This window comes from Triticum aestivum, chromosome 2A, assembly GCF_018294505.1.
Source record: "Triticum aestivum cultivar Chinese Spring chromosome 2A, IWGSC CS RefSeq v2.1, whole genome shotgun sequence".
In the NCBI taxonomy this organism is placed as follows: domain Eukaryota; kingdom Viridiplantae; phylum Streptophyta; class Magnoliopsida; order Poales; family Poaceae; genus Triticum; species Triticum aestivum.
In genome coordinates this window covers 439693369-439713834 of record NC_057797.1, presented here as the reverse complement: position 1 = coordinate 439713834, position 20466 = coordinate 439693369, and the positions used below count along the sequence as shown (strand labels likewise).

The 20466-nt window shown below is 46.9% G+C and overlaps 2 long non-coding RNA genes across 3 annotated transcripts; both read right to left on the bottom strand.

The window, feature by feature from the left end:
- Positions 1 to 16480: 16480 nt before the first annotated feature.
- On the bottom strand, positions 16481 to 18191 carry LOC123185384 (uncharacterized). Of its 2 annotated transcripts, XR_006493363.1 has the most exons (3): positions 17941 to 18191; positions 16982 to 17813; positions 16481 to 16894 (listed from the first exon to the last, which is right to left on the bottom strand). It is a non-coding gene; the product is annotated as an uncharacterized lncRNA (long non-coding RNA). The 2 variants fall into 2 exon arrangements; XR_006493362.1 differs by having other exon boundaries at positions 16982 to 18191.
- A 1355-nt stretch (positions 18192 to 19546) lies between these two features.
- LOC123185383 (uncharacterized) lies at positions 19547 to 20261 on the bottom strand. The gene is made up of 2 exons (XR_006493361.1): positions 20124 to 20261; positions 19547 to 20042 (listed from the first exon to the last, which is right to left on the bottom strand). It is a non-coding gene; the product is annotated as an uncharacterized lncRNA (long non-coding RNA).
- Positions 20262 to 20466: the final 205 nt, after the last annotated feature.

Here is a 20466-nt window from a genome sequence, read left to right as displayed (position 1 = left end):
GATTGTCCGGCGCCTCTGGATGGACAGAGGTCACCGGTACAGGCGTCTCGCACCTCTTAGAAGGAGGTTGCCTGCCCGAGTCCGGAACCACTGGAGGTTCCGGCGCGGTGTTCGACTGAGGGCCGAACTCGGAGCTCTCAGGGGCCTTGTCCCCTCGTCTCCCGGAGTCCGAGAGGCCGCCTTGAGGCGCCTCCGGGACTGTCTCCCCTCGACCCGGTGCCTCGTGAGACAGCACCTCGGCGTCGTCCGCAGGATGAGGGGAGGTGGCGGTCGGGACTGGATCGCTATCCATATCCAACGAACCCAAGGAGCCGTCCGATGATACATCGATACGGGCTCGAGGCGGCCTGCATAATCATATTTCAGCGTTAGGTGAAGTAGTGCGACAAAGGAATACTATGACTTACTCTGGTATCCGAATACTTACGACTTCCCCACGGGCTTGGCCCTGGGAAGCCACTCGTCTTTGCCGTCGGCGGCGGTGGTAGAGCAGTCCGGAAGGAGAGTTCTCCCCTTCTTGGACCCTTCGGCCTCCCCAGTTGGGGCGGCCTTCCTTTTCTTGCCTCCCCGGTCTAGAGGGGGGGCATCTTCTTTTGCCTCCTCGTCTTCGGGGGAGGATTGTGCCGTAGAGTCCTCGGACGGTGAGTCCGACGACGGCTGGTGTCGAGAACTCTTTTGGGTTCCCTTGGCCTTCTTGGTCTTCTCCGACACCGTATAAGGAGCCGGAGTCAGCATCTTCGCCAGAAGAGCGTCTGCTGGGCCTTCGGGCAAAGGAGCCGGACAGTCGATCTGTCCGGCCGTTCCCTGCCAGTCCTGTTAAAGATACGGGAGTTTAGATCCCGCATGGAGTCAATCTATAAAAAATAAGTACCCTGTGGGAGGTAAAGCAGCTTACCGCACTGGCTTGGTGCTTCGCGCTAAATCCGCGATCCTCAATAATGGGAGGGGGCCTCAGCGCTCTTGAACAGCAACCTCCAGGCATCTTCGTGAGTTGTGTCGAAGAGCCTGTTCAGAGTTCGGTGCTGCGCCGGGTCGAACTCCCACAAGTTGAAGTCGCGTTGTTGGCATGGGAGGATCCGGCGGTGGAGCATGACCTGGACTACGTTGACGAGTTTGAGCTTCTTGTTCACCATGTTTTGAATACATGTTTGGAGTCCGGTCAGCTCTCCCGGACTACCCCAGGACAGGCCCTTCTCTTGCCAGGAGGTGAGCCGTGTGGGGAAGCCAGATCTGAACTCGGGGGGGGGGGGGGCGCTACCCATGTAGGGTCACGCGTCTCGGTGATGTAGAACCACCCCGATTGCCATCCCTTTATGGTCTCCACAAAGGAGCCCTCGAGCCATATGACATTGGGCATGTTGCCCACCATGGCGCCTCCGCACTCCACCTGGTGGCCGCTCACTACCTTCGGCTTGACATTGAAAGTCTTCAGCCATAAACCGAAGTGGGGCTTGATGCGGAGGAAAGCCTCGCACACGACGATAAGCGCCGAGATATTGAGGATAAAGTTTGGGGCCAGATCGTGGAAATCCAGGCCGTAGTAGAACATGAACCCCGGACAAATGGGTGGAGAGGAAATCCCAGTCCGCGGAGGAAATGGGTGAGGAACACTACCCTCTCATGGGGCCTGGGGGTGGGGATGAGCTGCCCCTCCTCTGGGAGCCGGTGCACGATGCCATCGGGCAAGTATCCGGCTCTCTTCAGCTTCTTGATGTGTTCCTCCGTGATGGAGGAGACCATCCACCTGCCTCCCGCTCCGGACATGGTTGGAGAAGGTCGAGGTGGGAAATGCGAACTTGGATGCTGGAGCTCGAGTGTGCGAAGGTGGATGAGCAAAGGAGGAAGAAGGCGTGGATGAAAAGGTAAATCCTTATCCCTTTATATGGGCGGACGAAACTATGCGTCCCCACTAGCCTGGTAAAACTCGCTTGTCTCCCAAGCGCCGTAATCGATGGCACGGTTGGATTACCCACACCCGTATTGATGAGAATCCCATGATAAGGGGACACGATCTCTGCTTTGACAAGACGTGTCAAAAAACTGCCTCGCGTTATGTGCGGGGCTAGTTAAAGGAAACTGTTCGAATAATCACCGGGCCGTGACGTAATGTCGTGTTACCAAAATAAGTCAGCAAATTGGATTTCTGAAAATATTATTCTCTCTACGGTGGTATGTGGAACTTATTTTGCAGGGTCGGACACTATCCTTATATTCAAATTCTTCAGTGGTATATTCGGAGGAGGAACCCGCCTTGCAATGCCGAAGACAATACTGCGCGCCGGACTCATCGTCATTGAAAGCCTGGTTCAGGGGCTACTGTGGGAGTCCTGGATTAGGGGGTCTCTGGACAGCCGGACTATATCCATTGGCCGGACTGGTAGACTATGAAGATACCGGATTGAAGACTTCGTCTTGTGTCCGGATGGGACTCTACTTGGCGTGGAAGGCAAGCTAGGCAATACGGATATGTGTATCTCCTCCTTTGTAACCGACCTTGTGTAACCCTAACCTCTCCGGTGTCTATATAAACCGGAGGGTTTTAGTCCGTAGGACAACATAAAATCATACCATAGGCTAGCTTCTAGGGTTTAGTCTCTCCGATCTCGTGGTAGATCTACTCTTGTACTACCCATATCATCAATATTAATCAAGCAGGATGTAGGGTTTTACCTCCATCAAGAGGGCCCGAACCTGGGTAAAACAATGTGTCCCCTACCTCCAGTTACCATCCGCCTTAGACGCACAGTTCGGGACCCCCTACCCGAGATCCGCCGGTTTTGACACCGACAAGTGCGTCGAAGCAGAATGATACAAGTAGTGCGATAAGCAAAAAGTATGACTATTTGACATGTCCCCTCCAAGGGCAAGCTGAGGAATGGTATTTAAAGCAAGTATTTCACTCGTTATCGGAGACCACTTGGGAGTTCCATGGTGCGACGTGGCTTTCTGCCTCCTTGGTTGTTGCATCGTGTGTCCGGCAATCGTACTGCCAGACGGGGTTTCCAGAGATTAAAGTCCTGAAAGAGAGAAAAATAACAAAGCAGGAAGCCCCTAGTGTGGTTGAGCCGCGTCTTGGGGCATGCCGTAGTCGTGCCCCCCTCCCACCTGTGCCCATGGTATTTTCAATGCGTAATTATGTACCCGTGGCACGGATTTCGCCGTTTGGCTGGGACTGGGGTGGGGGCGCATTGCTATGCGAGCTCGGAATGTGCCAGGCGGTCTTGTTGCCGATTACTCCGGGCGCGCTTGAAGGTGTCCGGGTCTTTAATCGACGAACTGGTGGATTGCCTTAAGAGGCTGCTTTGCGCTTCTGCTGCGAGGGCCGCAGTGTGCTCCTCCGTGCGGAGAGAGCGCTCTGTGTTTCCATTGACTATGATGACCCCCCGAGGTCCTGGCATCTTGAGCTTGAGATATGCATAGTGCAGTACCGCGTTGAATCTCGCAAATGCGGTTCGCCCGAGTAGTGCATGATAGCCGCTGCGGAATGGGACTATATCGAAGATTAACTCCTCGCTTCGGAAGTTATCCGAGGATCCGAAGACCACTTCCAGTGTGACTGAGCCTGTGCAATGGGCCTCTACACCTGGTATGACGCCTTTGAAGGTCGTTTTTGTGGGTTTGATCCTTGAGGGGTCTATACCCATTTTGCACACTGTGTCCTGATAAAGCAGGTTCAGGCTGTTGTCGCCGTCCATAAGGACTCGAGTGAGGTGAAATCCGTCGATGATTGGGTCTAGGACCAGTAAGGCGAATCCACCATGACGGATACTATTGGGATGGTCCCTATGATCGAAGGTGATCGGACAGGAGGACCATGGGTTGAACTTTGGGGCGACTGGCTACAACGCATATACATCCCTTAATTCACGCTTCCGCTCCCTCTTGGGGATGTGGTTTGCGTATATCATGTTCACCGTCCGCACTTGTGGGGGGGGGCCTCTTTTGTCCTCCGGTGTTCGGCTACCGGGGCTCTTCCTCGTCATCGCCATGTGACCCCTTATCTTTGTTTTCGGCATTTAACTTGTCGGCCTGCTTGAACACCCAACATTCCCTGTTGGTGTGGTTGGCTGGCTTGTCGGGGGTGCCATGTATTTGGCACGAGCGATCGAGTATTCGGTCCAAACTGGACGGGCCCGAGTGCTTCTTTTGAATGGCTTTTTCCGCTGACCGGGTTTAGAGCCTCTGAATCCGGCATTGACTGTCGTATCCTCGGTATTGTCGTTGTTGATGTGGCGCTTGTGTTTGTTGCGACGTGACCTACCGTTGCCATCCTTGGTATCCGAAGTACCATGGTTCTTTGATATATTATTGCTGCGAGCCAGCCAGCTATCTTCTCCCGTGCAAAAGCGGGTCATGAGTGTCGTGAGGGCTGCCATGGATTTCGACTTTTCCTGGCCAAGGTGTCGGGCAAGCCACTCGTCGCGGATGTTGTGCTTAAAAGCTGCTAGGGCCTCTGCATCCGGACAGTCGATGATTTGATTTTTCTTTGTCAGGAACCATGTCCAGAATTGCCTGGCCGGTTCCTCTAGCTGCTGAATTATGTGGCTCAAGTCATCGGCATCTGGTGGTCGCACATAAGTGCCCTGGAAGTTGTCGAGGAATGCGGCTTCCAGATCTTCCCAACAACCAATGGATTCTGCTGGCAGGCTGTTGAGCCAATGCCGAGCTGGTCCTTTGAGTTTAAGTGGGAGGTATTTGATGGCGTGTAGATCGTCACCGCGGGCCATGTGGATGTGCAGGAGGAAGTCCTCGATCCATACCACACGATCTGTTGTGCCGTCATATGATTCGATATTTACGGGTTTGAAACCCTCTGGGATTTGGTGATCCATTACTTCGTCTGTGAAGCATAGGGGGTGTGCGGCGCCTCTGTACTGGGCTATGTCGCGACGTAGCTCAAATGAGTCTTGTCCGCTGTGTTCGGCCCGGCCGGATTTACTTTTACTGTATCCGGCGTGACGATTATCGTCCCGCGTAGTGGCGCGCCTTCGTGATCCGTAGATCGATCTTGCGTGTTTTGCTTTGTCCTCCAATACGTCTCGCAGGTCTAGCGTGTTTCCCCATGCCTTGACATTTTTATTTGAGTGGCGTCAGGGTGTGGGCTGAGCTTTTGGCTGAAATGCCTCTCTGTCGCGGCCACGAGGTGGCCGATCAGCCGCGTCATATGTTGGAGATGTAGGTTTTAATGCTTCCTCCTCTAGTCAGGGTAGCAATCTGCGCTTTGGGTAACTCTTGGAGGGGCGTTCGAGTTCATATTCCTCGGCCGCGAGGACTTCAGTCCATCTGTTAGCTAGCAAATCTTGATCAGCTTGAAGCAGTTGTTGCTTTTTCTTAAGGCTATTTGCCTTGGCTATAAGCCGGCGCTTGAAGCGCTCTTGCTTGATGGGATCCTCAGGCACGACAAATTCGTCATCGTCGAGGCTTGCCTCGTCTTCGGAGGGAGACATGTAATTATCATCCTCCGCCTCTCCATCTGCCGCTCTCTCAGGAGGGCTGGCTTCTCCATCCTCCTGCTCTAAATCTTGCTGGAGGAGATTGTTGTCGTCTTTGGCACTGTCCGGAGTGCTATTATCTCTTGTGCCGGTGTCACCGCTTTTGCTTTGGCGAGACTTAGAGCGGCGCCACTGACGTCGGCGCTTGGGTTGCTTCTTGGATGGGTCATCCTCCACCGTCTCGTCACCATTGCCTTCTTTGGGTGTGTCCGCCATGTATATATCATATGATGAGGTGGCTGTACAGTGCCCCGTGGGCAGTGGTTCCTCTTCGTCTCCCGCATCGTCATCCATACTGTCGATGTCTTCGGAGTCGAAGTCGAGCATGTCGGTCAAATTGTCGACAGTGGCTACTAAATGGGTGGTGGGTGGGCGGCGAATTTCTCCGTCATCCGCATCCCAATCCTGTCGAACATAGTTCGGCCAGGACTCTCCTGACAGGGAGAGAGACCTTAATGAGTTCAGTATGTCGCCGAAGGGCGAGTGCTGGAAGATATTCGCGGAGGTGAACTCCATGATCGGCGCCCAGTCAGATTCGATAGGCACGGGCGCAGGCGGTTCGGAGTCCGTGGCTGGGGAAGAATCCGGTAGTTCGGCGTCACGGCTCCCGTGAAGGGTAAGGTCGATACTCGGCTCGATCGCTGCTGAGAGTACAGCCTCTGTGGCCGGGTCTATCCACCCGTCCATGGATGGCGCGATTGGCTTCGAATTGAGGGTCGGAGCAGTTGCCGGTGCGGTCTCCTGAACACTGTCTGATGGTACAGCTAAATCATGCTCATCGTGACCGTGCGGCGCACTCGGCAGGGGCTCGAATCCATCGAAGATCAAGTCTCCACGGATGTCGGCCGTGTAGTTTAAGCTTCCAAACCTGGCCTGGTGGCTAGGGGCATAACTCTCGATCTGCTCCAGATGGCCAAGCGAGTTGGCCCGTAGTGCGAAGCCGCCGAATACAATGATCGAAGAAGCCATCAAGCCTAACGGCGAAGACACAGAGGAACTCTCAATGAAAGCACCAATGTCGGTGTCAAAACCGGCGGATCTCGGGTAGGGGGTCCCGAACTGTGTGTCTAAGGCGGATGGTAACAGGAGGCAGGGGACACGATGTTTTACCCAGGTTCGGGCCCTCTTGATGGAGGTAAAACCCTACATCCTGCTTGATTATTCTTGATAATATGAGTAGTACAAGAGTTGATCTACCACGAGATCGGAGAGGCTAAACCCTAAAAGCTAGCCTATGGTATGATTGTATGTTGTCCTACGGACTAAAACCCTCCGGTTTATATAGACACCGGAGGGGGCTAGGGTTACATAGAGTCGGTTACAAGGAAGGAGATCTACATATCCGTATTGCCAAGCTTGCCTTCCACGCCAAGGAGAGTCCCATTCGGACACGGGACAAAGTCTTCAATCTTGTATCTTCATAGTCCAACAGTCCGGCCAAAGGATATAATTCGGCTGTCCGGATACCCCCTAATCTAGGACTCCCTCAGCGGCGGTGGCCTCTCTCTCTCTCTCTCTCTCTCTCTCTCTCTCTCTCTCTCATCGTTGGTCACTGATCCGGCCGCATCTCGTCCGCCGGCGGAAAAGGAGGATGTGCATCGTTTCTCCGTTCGATGGCGCCAAGGCAACATGTCCCGATCTGCGGTACTCGCCGTTCTCTTTGACCGAGCTCTGGCGCGGTAGGGCCTACGCCACCTGCTCGCTGCCGCAGTATGGGCAGACCCCGCCCACCACCACTCACCTAGTTACATCCCGACGACCCCCAGGTATCCCCTCCGGCCTTGCTCCACTGCCCGTCTTCCCATGTCGCTGCATGTGAAAAATCTTGCATGTGGATCTAACATGGTTCTTTTCCCAAAACGTATCTCGTTCGGCGTACTTTCCATATTGCAATCTCGTCCTCACACCGTTTTAGACAAACACAACCGGGTTGTTATCTTCCCTTAGGACATGGAATATGCCTTTTTTTGTCGTCGCATGTGTCATCAACTGTTATTGGCCGGTAATTGTTTCCTTTCTACCTCTTTTTTGCAAACAGGGCTATCCATTTCACCTTGTTGCTATTGCGACATTTTGGTGAACTGCACAAATTATTTTTTTCTTAAGAGTGTTTTGTGCAGTTGTACTAAAATGTCACACGGGCAACATCTACATTTCAGTGCGACTGCACAAAGGGAGATTGGTTTTGCGCTATCCTCCTCATCCAACTCCGAGCCTAATATTCTCCAACTATTTGCTTAATTTTCTCCAACTAGTTAGTCTTAAGAGAGACTGCAAAGGTGACCGGCTTCTATTTTTGTCTTTATTGTTTCATCAGCAGTCCTCTATTATCGTAATCACACTTAATATCTTTGGAACAGGGACGCTCAGCTCTATTTTAGTGGAACTGCACAAAATGATTGGAATGTTGCATGCTCCAGACAGCTACTTTTTTCCCAACATGCCTTGTTGATTTAGACAAAGCTAGGGGGACGTTGCTGCCAATGAAAGCATGGATCAATTTTAATTTAACACCTTCTTACAACTTTGTCTTCAGTTGTGATGTACTATTAGCTCTGATCTGCTAATCGTTGAGATGCATTAGTAAGGAAGTTAGTTTTTTATTGTATCTGAAAGAGCATCGATGGCAAGACACACGAAACAAAAGCTAAAAGCTCATAGCATTGTACAATTTCATGTCGCTGGAAAATTATTTGTATAGTACATCAATTATGTAAACAAATACTGGAATCTTGATAGCATTGCCAGAAGCCTCTTCAGCATCCGGGTCCATGTGCCATACACAAAATTATACTTCATCCGTTCCTAAATATTTGTATTTTTACAAATTTTAAATGGACATATTTTAGAGTGTAGATTCAGTCAGTTTGCTTCGTATGTAGTCACTAGCAAACATGCTCATGCGTTGCAACGGGAGAAAACAGCCCCCTCACGCCTTACCCACTAAACATGGCTAAAGTCTTTCACCCTTATGCCCCTAACATAATAAACATGACTAATACATCACCTTTAGGTAGACATCCTCCATTTCAATATGACATCATACCCATGCTTCTGCTTGTCCTATTTATCATCCTCGTCGCGGGTGGTCGCGGCACCAGTAGTCACTAGCCAAGGTTGGCCAGGTCCAATAGCTAGATTGTAGAAATCAAGAGGATTGAACAAAGATGTTTTTATACCCGGCTAATATAATAGGGAAAAGTACTACCCTAATATATGTCTGTGTTACCATGTAAATTGGGTAGTTTATGTTAAATAGACCATGACCTTGGTTAGAGTCCTCATGCATTATGACGGGTGTCACTTGGCCAAGCGAGGCTAGTTGTACGTGAAGACACAATGGAAGACTCCTTTTTATTTCTTTCTCTCTCCTAGTTATTTCATTCCTTTGTGAGGTCTCATGTCGTTTGACATGCAGTTGTCTCAACTAAACTTCCTTCCTTTATTTTTTTTGTCACATCGCTCCTTACCCTTGGCTTATTGATTCCCAAGTCAGCTCCTTCATACCTAAAAACTCAAAAAAAGTATTCCCTTCGTCCGAAAATACTTGTTATCAAAATGAATAAAAAGGGATGTATCTAGACGTATTTTAATTCTAGATATATCCTTTTTTATCCATTTTGATACAAGTATTTTCGGACGAAGGGAGTATATCAACAGGAAACCAAGCTGGGACTATTTGAAAAACAAAATAACCTTCGCCTAGCCTGCCTTGGGCAAGCTCCACTGGGACACAACGCAGGCCGAGGCCAAGCAAGACACCTGAGACATTTTTCTTTTGCGGGGAACAATGTGTGTTTTCCCTTTGAATGGAACAAAGGCGTTTTAATTTTTTTCAGGTTTCAGAAAAAATAAAAAGAGAAAAATTGTTCTTTCTGAAAAATTAAATGTTCGAGCTAAAAAAATTTGTTTAGAAATTTTCAAAAATATTCGCATTCTAAATATATTTACTTTTTGCCCAAAAAATCTTTGCTCTTAGTATCTGGCGCGGCCGTTTGCTAATTTAAAGGGCCACGCTGTAATTTAAACATAATGCCTTGTCAGTTCCAGTGGCTACCATTATGATGCCTCCAGCGCTAGCTCCTGAGTTCGATGCCTCTTTGCGCTTTATTTTTTTCTCTTCGACTATTTTCACTGGCACGAGCTGGGTTCCACGCTAAAATGAAATAGTTAGAGAAACAATCCTCACTTTAATATTAGGTAGACATTCTGAAAAAACGAACGTGTTTTTGACAACGTAGTGCTGAGGTTTTGATGAAAAAAATTTAAATCTCAACCGTCGATTTTTATGGTTAACATAATATCGACGGATATGAAGGGGTGACGTATGGAGAACTATGAAATCTTCCGTCCTTTAATATTAGGTAAAGACTCGTTGAAATCTTAAGAAAGACAAATACTCCGTAGTATATTTAAGAACGGATGGAGTAGTGCACAACCGCATGGGAGACCCAGCCTGGTTGTTGCGCCGCACTAATAGTGAGCAGTAATGAGGAGTCAAATCATAAACCCCACCTTTTTCACTGTAAGTTGCTCGGAAGAAGCAACCGTCAATATGCTCTAACGTCTCTCTGGTGGTGGAAATGCATGGAGAGAAATGCATCAGAATGAAGCGCGCCATGTAAACTATGATGGAGGGAGGAGTAGTATGAGGCCCTATTTGGATCACCGTTTCTCTTTTGTATACACTTGTAAAAAATACACACCTGCGCCCGTCATTTCAATTCCGGCTAGAATTTACACAGCGGCCAGTAACTTACAGGTGTAAGTTATATGCCTCCGTATTGAAATACAACCATTCCAAGTATGGCATGAAGGTGCAAAACCAAGTACGCGTATGGCTAGTCGGTCAATGCACTTCCTCTTGGCATATAACTGACATGTGGGACCGAAGTGTGAGCAAACCGACCTCAATTGACGGCAAAATGGCCAACCCGCCGTTCCTTGAGAGAGACGAGGAGCGAGAACATACAGACGGGCTCACACGGAGGCCAAGATATATTCGAGCATGGTTGATCGATATCATCATTACATGTTTGATGTTTTTTAACACTACCATTGGGCTGCCGTTTTCCGCCCTTCTCCGAATAAATGTGTACTTTATCAGAGATTAAAATAAAATAAAAGTACAGACACTCCACCATGCGGTTCTAGTAGTAGTACTACTCGTACAACTATAAAACTTGCGCTTGGCTCTTCGCCTCTTCGTGAAGTCGAACAATGATGGTACTCCGCATGTTGGGTACTACAGTGTATGCCTGTGGCAATCTGACACCGAATGAACTGATGCATGCCCACCGCCTGGGTGAGGGTTGTTGCATTAGTCAAAAGGCGTAAGCGAGCTTCATCTTGTCCTGCAAGCTTCTCCTCGTTCTGTGAGTTGATAGGACACACCAAAAAGTAGTGCTAGTCCATACTCCCTCCTTTCCGGTTAATATGGCTTAATCTTTTTTGCGGGTAAATGAGAGAGCTTTATTCATATATATACTAAATCACCAACTTTGCCAGCCGCGATCCATCGAGGTTAGCTATTATTGGAGGGAAGAAAGCCCAAAGCAATTAATGGAACAGCTTTCTTGACTTCTCTAGTAAGCTGATAAAGAAATGTGTGCAGGCGGATGATTCTGCAGCTCTTTTCCCCTGGAGGAGCCAAAAGCCGAGATGGGGACTAGAAACTGATAGAAATAATTGCCTTTGAAAATTATTGATAGTATACTCCATTTTGTACCGGTGTATCAGTTACATTACGAAATCAAATAAACTCGAAATACTTAGGCCTCCTTTGGTTTAGAGGAATTTCATAGGAATTCTAGAGCATAGGATTTTTATAGGATTTTTTCCTTTAGAGCCCTTTGGTTCATAGGAATGGATTCCTATTCCTACATAGGATTGGTTCCTATCCTCCACATTTCATAGGAAAATAAAAAGGAGCCTAGACTCAATGGAAAAATTCCTTTGATGTCAACCAAATGACATCTTGTTTCCTATTCCTACTCATAGGATTTGAGATACATGTCATCTCATTTCCTATAAGATTCATATTCCTATGATAGTCCTATCATATGAACCAAAAGAGGCCTTAGATACGGTGCATTAACTCCCACCTTGTTCTTTCTTTCTTGACATGAATAAAGTAATCAATCAATAAGAAACGTGAGGCATGCAATGATCAATATAGTTCATTGCATGCAATAGTATTAATTAGCAAATAGACATTAAGTTCTCTTGTTTTCCCTTCGCCTTGGTCATGATTTATAATGTAAGATGACTTATACTCCCCCCATCCATATATATAGGGCCTAATGCATTTTTCGATGCTAACTTTGACCACATGCTAGAGCAATAATATGACATGCAAGTTACACAAAGCACACTGTCAAATTTATACGTGGAAGGAGCTTCTAATGATATATTTTTTATATTTTACATCATGTATTATTAATCTTATCAATAGTCAAACGCAGCCTCGAAAAATGTATTAGGCCCTATATATTTATGGATGGAGGAAATACACCGGTACGGAGGGAGTAAGTCGTCATAGGAGAATGATGTTGACTTTGATATTTCAAGCTATACTCCCTCTGTATCGGTGCATTACACTAGTAGAAAAAGGGTCATTTGTCCCGGTTCTAGAGGGCCTTTAGTCCCGGTTCTGAAACCGGGACTAAAGGTCGGTACTAAAGGCCCCCCCTTAGTCCCGGTTCTTATACCAACCGGAACTAAAGGCCCTCCAGGTGGCTGTTGTCTGGAGCTCCACCTTTAGTCCCGGTTGGTAACCGGGACTAAAGGAAATTTTATGATTTTTTTTGAATTTTTTGATTTTTTTTATATTTTCAAATTTCTGAATTATTTTACAATTTAATCTCTAATCACCCCTCATCACTACTCAATTTAACCTATAATATCTAATCACCCCTCATCATTCCAAATCATCTAACTTCCCGGCCGGTCACCCATCCTCTCACTACTCCAGCCTGACCATGCTTAACTTCCGGGTTCTATCCCCCCTCGTTTCCAAAACTGCACTTGTTGTTTTCCTGACAATAGTAAGATGTCAATCCTATTAACCCTCAGGAGTTCAGCTTAAGCATGAAGTCACACGTTTCACTGTTTGAGTGTGAAACTATTATTCTAAAAAACAATAATTATTTAGTAACACTAATATTTTTTGAATAAGTAGTTTGACCATAGTCTAATCATAGTTTGACCAGATTTGACCAAAATTCAAAAATTTAAATAATTATTTAGTAACACTAATATTCTTGAATAATTATGTAGTAACACTAATACTTCTTGAATAAGTAGTTTGAACATAGTTTGACCAGATTTAACCAACATTTAAAAAAACTGAAATTTGAGCATATTTTTTTTCCTTTTAGAATTTGAGGATTCTAAAAATTTGCAAATAGGCTGTATGCCGTCAAAATCGTATGCGGATTTTCGTGCTGAACATTTGATATATTATACTTTTTTCGACATCGTATGCAAATGTTATAGCCGTTTTAATTCTTCATGACACTTTTTTGCAAAACATGTCCAAATTTAAGTTTTTAAATTTTCCTGCATCTCGAAGGATTTTATTTTTTGAAGTTTTTATCATTTTATTTTGTTTTTTTTTCAAAAGTGAAATGGTGATACATGGGGGAGGGGTAGAGTTTGAGAAATGGGCCCTTTAGTCCCGGTTTGAGATACGAACCGGGACAAAAGGGCATCGCACCCTTTAGTCCCGGTTCATATCTCGAACCGGGACTAAAGGTCTAATCTTTAATCCCGGTTTGAGACACGAACCGGGACTAAAGGATGCGATGCCCTTTGGTCCCGGTTCGTATCTCAAACCGGGACTAAAGGGCCCATTTAAACCGGGACTAATGCCTTTAGCCGCTCGAACCGGGACTAATGCTCACATTAGTCCCGATTCGTAATGCAACCGGGACTAATGTGTATATTACGCTGTGACCAAAGCCCTGTTTTCTACTAGTGTTAGGCACATTACGAAAACCAAATGATATCAAAACACTTATGCGTGGTGCATTAACTTCCACCTTGTTCCTTGTTTCTTGACATGAGGCCCTTCCAATGCTCCACCTTGTACAGGTGCTAAGGTTGCCAACTAAGTAAAAAAAATCATATGTGGCATTCTAGTTAAGAAACGTTGCTAAGCATGTGTACCTAGGTGGAAGCACAATTCTAAGTTTACAACTAATTAAATGCATGAAACTTAGCATCCAAAAGCTTAGTACCTTTGCATTGGGGACTTGAGTTACTAAGGCATTTAATATACTTAGTAGCTCATCTAAGCACCTTTGCATTTGAGGTGGTCTGAATAAAGAAATCAACAAATAAGAGATGGGTGGCGTGTATGTTTCAAATGACTTGAGACCACCTAGTACGGCATGCAATGGTCAGTTAATTGTATGCAATCGTATTAATTATCAAATAAACATTAAGTTTTCTCGGTTTTCCCCCATCTTAGTTGTGGTGCACAACCTAAGATTTCTATCCAGATAGGGAACATGGGTGGGACTTTGGTTGATCGTAGACTTCATTCAGTCGAGAGCACACCTATGAAATGGTGAATTGACAATCTGTTTGCATATCATATAGTGCCGACATAATTGCACATTATGCTCTTTGACTATTCATGAAACGAGTGGTCGCCGGATCTTACAAATACATGAGCAAGTGGTGCTCCATGGCTCCATGGGCAGCTAGTTTCCTCAGATCATCTACGACAATTTTCATATTTTCAAAAAAAATCACGTGTAAGGAAAATTAGCACAAAAAAGTGTGTTCCCCTATTTTCATAATTTTTTTAATTTTCTGTAGTCAATTTTTCTTTTGTAATCACAAAAAACACCCATCTTTCCCTATATGGAGTGGAAGATGCATATTATCCAATTGAGGGTGGCGGGAGTCAACCGCCTAAATCCAATAATGTGAAGCACGTTTTGTACCATATATATATATATATATATATATATATATATATATATATATATATATATATATATATATATATATATATATATTCCACTTGGAACCACATTTGACCAATTGATGAGGTGCCCCTAACAAAATTGCTACAACCTGTCCAGGACACGACGCTTTGAACAGATGTGCAGGTGGAGGATATAGTACACCTGTGTTTTTCTATTCCTGCGCTTTTTATATCGCGTGTTCCAAATAGCTAGGCATGTTCCCTATCACCTGTGCGTGCGGTGATTAAGCCGTTGCACGTACACACGGAATACACACGAGGAGCTAGCTAGCAGCGTAGCACGGCAGTGCACGCGCTCTTTTCCCACTTCACCCGTACGTGAACATATGCACGGCAGGCACGCCAGGGAGAAGTCACCGCCACGGCCTATCTTCACCGTACACACACATGCATGGTCGCCGCATGCCGCCGCGGCTCGCGGGTCCGTGCATGCCTGCCCCCCGCGCTCCAGCGCGCGAGCGTCGACACGCACGCACGTACGATCCGTGCCCGCGGAGACTGCCGGGCACGCGCGCGGCCACGGTGGCGAACGCGCACTGAAGTGCCTTGCCGGCACGGCGCCAGCCGGGCGCGCTCGCGCCGCAAGCTCGTCGTACGTACGTCTTTTCCGTGCGAGCTAGCGTTTTCCGATTGCCTAAAAGGAAAGGATCGACGACGACGACGTCGCTGCTTGGTTGGAGACTAGCTTAACCCGCCCGGCGGCACGCCGCGCCTGCCGCCCGTCTGTACATCATGATAGAATCACGAACCATTATTATAAGCTAAAGAAAATATATGTGGTGGCTTCACATGTGTTACATGCTATTACATGAAGAAAAGCACATTGAAGAGCCTTGTGTTGATTATTTGGCTAATTGATTGGTTGTTTATGTTAGTTGATGTGTTCTCCAAGAGTTTTCCAGGTTCGTGTAAGTTTAATTGTATGTTTTTTTGTCACATTTTATTTGGTTTTCATCTTCATATGTAGCTTCATGTGCTCGGATTTAACTCTTGTTTTTTTGGTTTGATTATTCCGGTTTTGTTAATTTCATGTGAGATAGATGATGTGTGTGTCTTTATAATGAAGATACAATCGGTTATGCATCAATAATACCATGTCTTTTGGGACCTTCAACCACTGAAAAAGTTGGCCTAAAGTATACCTAGGAAAAATTTCTACTTTCCATCCAAAATGGAGAGTAGCATTTTCTTTGTTCTCCAAAGAAAGCACATCCTGATCTCTTCTCTTTTCCACTGATTTTGAAGAGAACCAAAAAAAATACATGCCTTAATTTGACAGCCAAGAGGTGCATGTTGAATCAAATTTTAGACGAATAATACACAAATATATGAATAGAGACCCTTGGGTATGTGTATAACTATATTGTAATCTGAGCAATGCTACACGCACGGGCAGATTTTTACTAAATGTACAGGATGCTTAGCTGGGTTCAATTGATTGAAAGAAAAGCGAGTGAGGGGCCCATACCCTTGAAAATCAGAGGGATGGAGATTAGTTAGCGAGAAGAATCCCATAGAAAAACCCGTATAGTCTGTCATTCTAGAATTTTAGTTGTAATCTAGGTGGACAGACTGAAACTAAAGCTTGAAATTAGGCTTTTGTAGAAATAGTGTAATGGCAAGGAGATTATTTCAGTGAACTACTACCACATGAGTAAAGATATATATGGTTTAAGATTAAGCTCGCTGTGTGTAAGAATTGCATCGTCAGCATATGGATCTCATGGCTGGCACTTCACTACTCATTATATGTGTTAGGAGCGGCCAATGACCAGAGATACGCGTCTCGAACATGCAACGACCATAAGTAACACTACATCTATAGAAATTAAAAAATCAACTTGACATGTCATTGAGTGTGTACGTTTTAAATTACTACTCCCTCCGTTCCAAATTACTCGTCGTGGTTTTAGTTCAAATTTGTACTAAAACCACGACGAGTAATTTGGAACGGAGGGAGTAACTGAGAGCACTGCACACGTTTAATAAGTAGACCGAAGAAACAATAATGAATTAGGCATCTGTAAAGAGAGGGTCAAGAAAGTAGGCAAGAGAACGGAGCAGTAGATCTCCACCCCAGGTGTTGCCGTGGCCGCGGCCCTCGTCCTTGCGCTCCACCTCGAACTGCAAGTCTGCAACCACCAGCCAACTTTTCTCTTGCTATCACCATTTTTTGAAGCTCTACGGCAGGAATGTCCCAGCTCTCCGCTGACGACAGTGGATGCCTAGTCGCCTAGATTACTCATCTCGGGGATGTTCCTGGCCATATATATCTCGTCGGGTTCAGCTCCTGGAACACGCTGGCTGCGGATGCGCGTCCTCCTCTCCTCCTGCAGTCGCCACATCCTCTCCAGCAGCTCTTTCATGTAGTCGATCGCGTCTCCAGGATCGACGCTCTGTCAATCTAGATGTCCACAAAAACACACGTTCAGATTTACTCCCAATATTCTACCCATTAATTTTCCAAGATCGATTGACGATTGGTCTTTACCTTGATGATCCTGGGCACGACGGAGGTAGCCTGGAGAGACGGTTCACGGTTGTTGAGGCGCTTACGACGCCGGCACTCAACCATCAGGTTCTTGGAGGGCATGCCCTCCAGTCCTCCACCCTCTTCTTCCTGCACGCCGGCATACATAGGAGCTGCCGCAAGTAAGGGCAGAACGCGCCACCGTCCGCGCCCGGCAGCCCGGGATCTACCACGCAGGCGTCGAGGCGTCACACGGCGCTGGCGATTTTACTGCTCGCCGCTGTCGGGCCGGCCCGTGTAGATAGGACGACCGAAGTGGGCAAAAAGCGGCACGAGGCATGCAACGATAGCCTCATCCTCGCCACTGAGGAGGGTGAGCATTCCGTTGCGAGAGCCGCCGCTGCCGCTGGAGTCAACGGTGTGGCAACCAGCGGGCCGCACGGCCACCGACCTGGACGGCATCGCTCAGCACCGACTTCAGCTTTTCCTTTGGACCTCTGCGTTGCCGCAGTAGCTGTCTGTCGCTCTCGCTCCGCCCGCGTGGAACGACCCGGAGGCAGTCGACTGTCCAGACTCCAGGAGATCGCAATGAACCCGCCCGGGGAGTCGGCAGCGCCACGGCCGATGTACCCACTGTGGCAGCGGCTGCACATCGTCCTTCGCTGGCAAACAAAAGAGCATGCATAGTCGACGACGGCGAGGACGGACTGTCAAGGTGAACATGTCGGGTGTGAAGGACTGGAGAAAGTAGAAGAGAAGCACATCCGGCGAGAGCTTTAACGCGAACTCGGCGCCGGCCTCTCACCCCGCCGTCCGTGTGCGGTGTGGTTCCCTCACCGGCTCTTTCCGTGCTCTTCTCGTCGCCACCCCAAGGCAAGGAAAAACGAAAGCAGGAAAGCCCATATTATAGAACTTCCAAGTGACCAGAACCAACGATGAAAGCAGTGCCTAGAATCCAAGAACGCCTAGAAGAGCTGCACCTGCTAACACGTCCTGCTACCGCTCCTCCTTCCGCCTCCTCCTCCAGGTCGCCGACTACTGCCAGGACACTCCCAAGCTGCAAGTCGTGCGCCGCAGAGGACCGCGTCGGAGCCTCCGACAACCTGCCCGGTCTACCCGGGGTTGCCTCGAGCTCACGACCTCCCAGGCGGACGACGGCCTGCCATCCCCGACCAGACCGGACAGCAACAAGAGTAACCATCCCTAATTCTTATGCAAGACAGAGTGCACGGCCGGCTCGAACCAGGATGGAAAGAAGATGGATGGAAGAGGCTGGTATTTATAGGAAGCAACAAGGAACCAAAGGACAATTTGAAGGTAGCCACTGCATGGATAGAAGAAGCAACCAGAGAAATAGAGAAAGGCGGCAGCCGACCATAGAGCAGGCCTAGAAAGCACGGCGAAGCGGCAGCCAACCTCACAACAGCACACGTACGTGGCAGAAAGGAAATCCAAGTTCGAAACAACCAGCATTATTAAATATAAGCAGTCAGACCAGGATACATTGCATGTTGCATGCCTGCAGACCAATGGAAACTGCAGATCCTGTGCGCACATGCAACCAAAAGCGAACCGGACGAAGAATCGCGCATGCATGCCCATAGAAACCGCCCATCCTGCACACCCATGCAGCCAATGGCAAACCGATTTAGAAAACCTAGCCGCAATTGCTAACTGCACACAGGTGCATACCCTTCCAGATCCCCCACTAAAGCACGTGGCGTGTCCCCATTGGCTCGCTTTTCACTGATAGAAAAAAGTGAAAGAAACAGTAAAAAAGAATCCTGGCCAGATTTAGTATGTGTGTATATATATACACCTATTTTGTACTCCCGGGGTACATACTCCCAGCCCCACTAGCAAACCGAACTAACGGAAAAGATTAACACTATTTTTTTGGGGAACAGATTAATGCTAAATTGTCGTACGTGTAACTGATTTTATCTCTACGGGATGTGAGAATGGCTGCATGCAACAACTTAATCCTACATGCAAGGAATCGGTGTCTATCTTTCAATTTTTCCACGTAAGAAACATGATGATTATTTACTGGGAAGTATAACACGCCTCCTCTTGTCCTTTTATTTAAACCGTGGTCGTACATTCTACAGTATGAAACCGACATATTTTTCTTCGGGTAGTATATGTACGTATATGTTTGATAGAAGTAACATACTGATACATCTGTTAATATACTCTAATATTGTATTGGATAAGTAAGGAGTATATCCTGCAAAAAGAAGGATAATTTAAGGAGTATATCCTGCAAAAAAAGGATAACTAAGGAGTATGGCCATAATAATCTCAGTATATGTTCGGGAGTACTGAGTATATATTATCCTTTTTAAGTGGTATATACCTATTTTTACAAAAGTACATACCTTTTTAAGGGCTATATATGCCAATAGCTTTGAAGTATGTACTGTTGTTTTGAAATCTGGATTATACTATTCTTTTTTTATACAACTAAAACAACTGGGAGTATACATACTTGTTCCAAATAATATAGTACCTTCTTTTTTTACTTCAGATCTGAAGTATACTATACTACACACAAAGCCAGAGAGGTATATACTACAATCTAGATTAGGGCGGTATATACTGATTTTTTTATTGACTGTATGCTTCAATCTTGAATGAAGAAGTATACACCGGAAAGATCCAAAGAAGTATGTGTTCTCCAATAAATGAAGAATTATACTGGATAGCTATATGTACATTGACTTTGCATGCATGTTCTTCGGCCGCCTGGTGCATCAACCAATTTATATGATATGCCATGGATGAACTCGTTTAACCACGCCCACAGCGCCCGTCGGCGTCATGTTGAAACACTGGCCATCAGCCCATCATACGGATTGCCAAGCACGTTCATCACCGTCGGTGTGCAGCCGCACCTTGTAATATGTTCGTCCTCATTGTCCTCAAGCCGCCGCCGTCGGCATCTCATCTCTATCGTTGATCTACTGCCTTCAGCATCTCGTCTACTTCATTGAGCCCTGCCTGCAGCATAGCCATGCATCGATCTCACCTTCATCCTTCATCGTCGAGTCACCGGGCTGCCCAACTTCACTAGTGAGATCTGTAACAAGCGAGAGTAGTGGGAGATAAATTGTAGGAACCAACACCCAAGATGTATAAATTGATGTGAGAAATATCTTACATCTCTTGCTTGAGGCTTCCACGGTGGCCAATTAAGGTGCACGTTGCCGGTCGCCGCCGCCGGAGATTCTGTTGGCTAGAGCCATTGGACGGCCAAACGAGTCGTCAGCTCCTAGCCTAGGTTGGTAGTGAGTAAATATAATGTGCATCTCAATTCCCTACTTTCACGTAACAACTTTTTGAACTAGATCTTATCCATGCAAAGAGAGGTCGGTAGTTAACAACTTAATTATATAATTAATTTGAATGCGGGATAATTAAACGGGTGTGTGCCCCGATAGCTTCCTCGCGTTAGTTGTTTGGTGTTGGGAGTACGTACACCTAGGTGTATGAACCCATTTTCC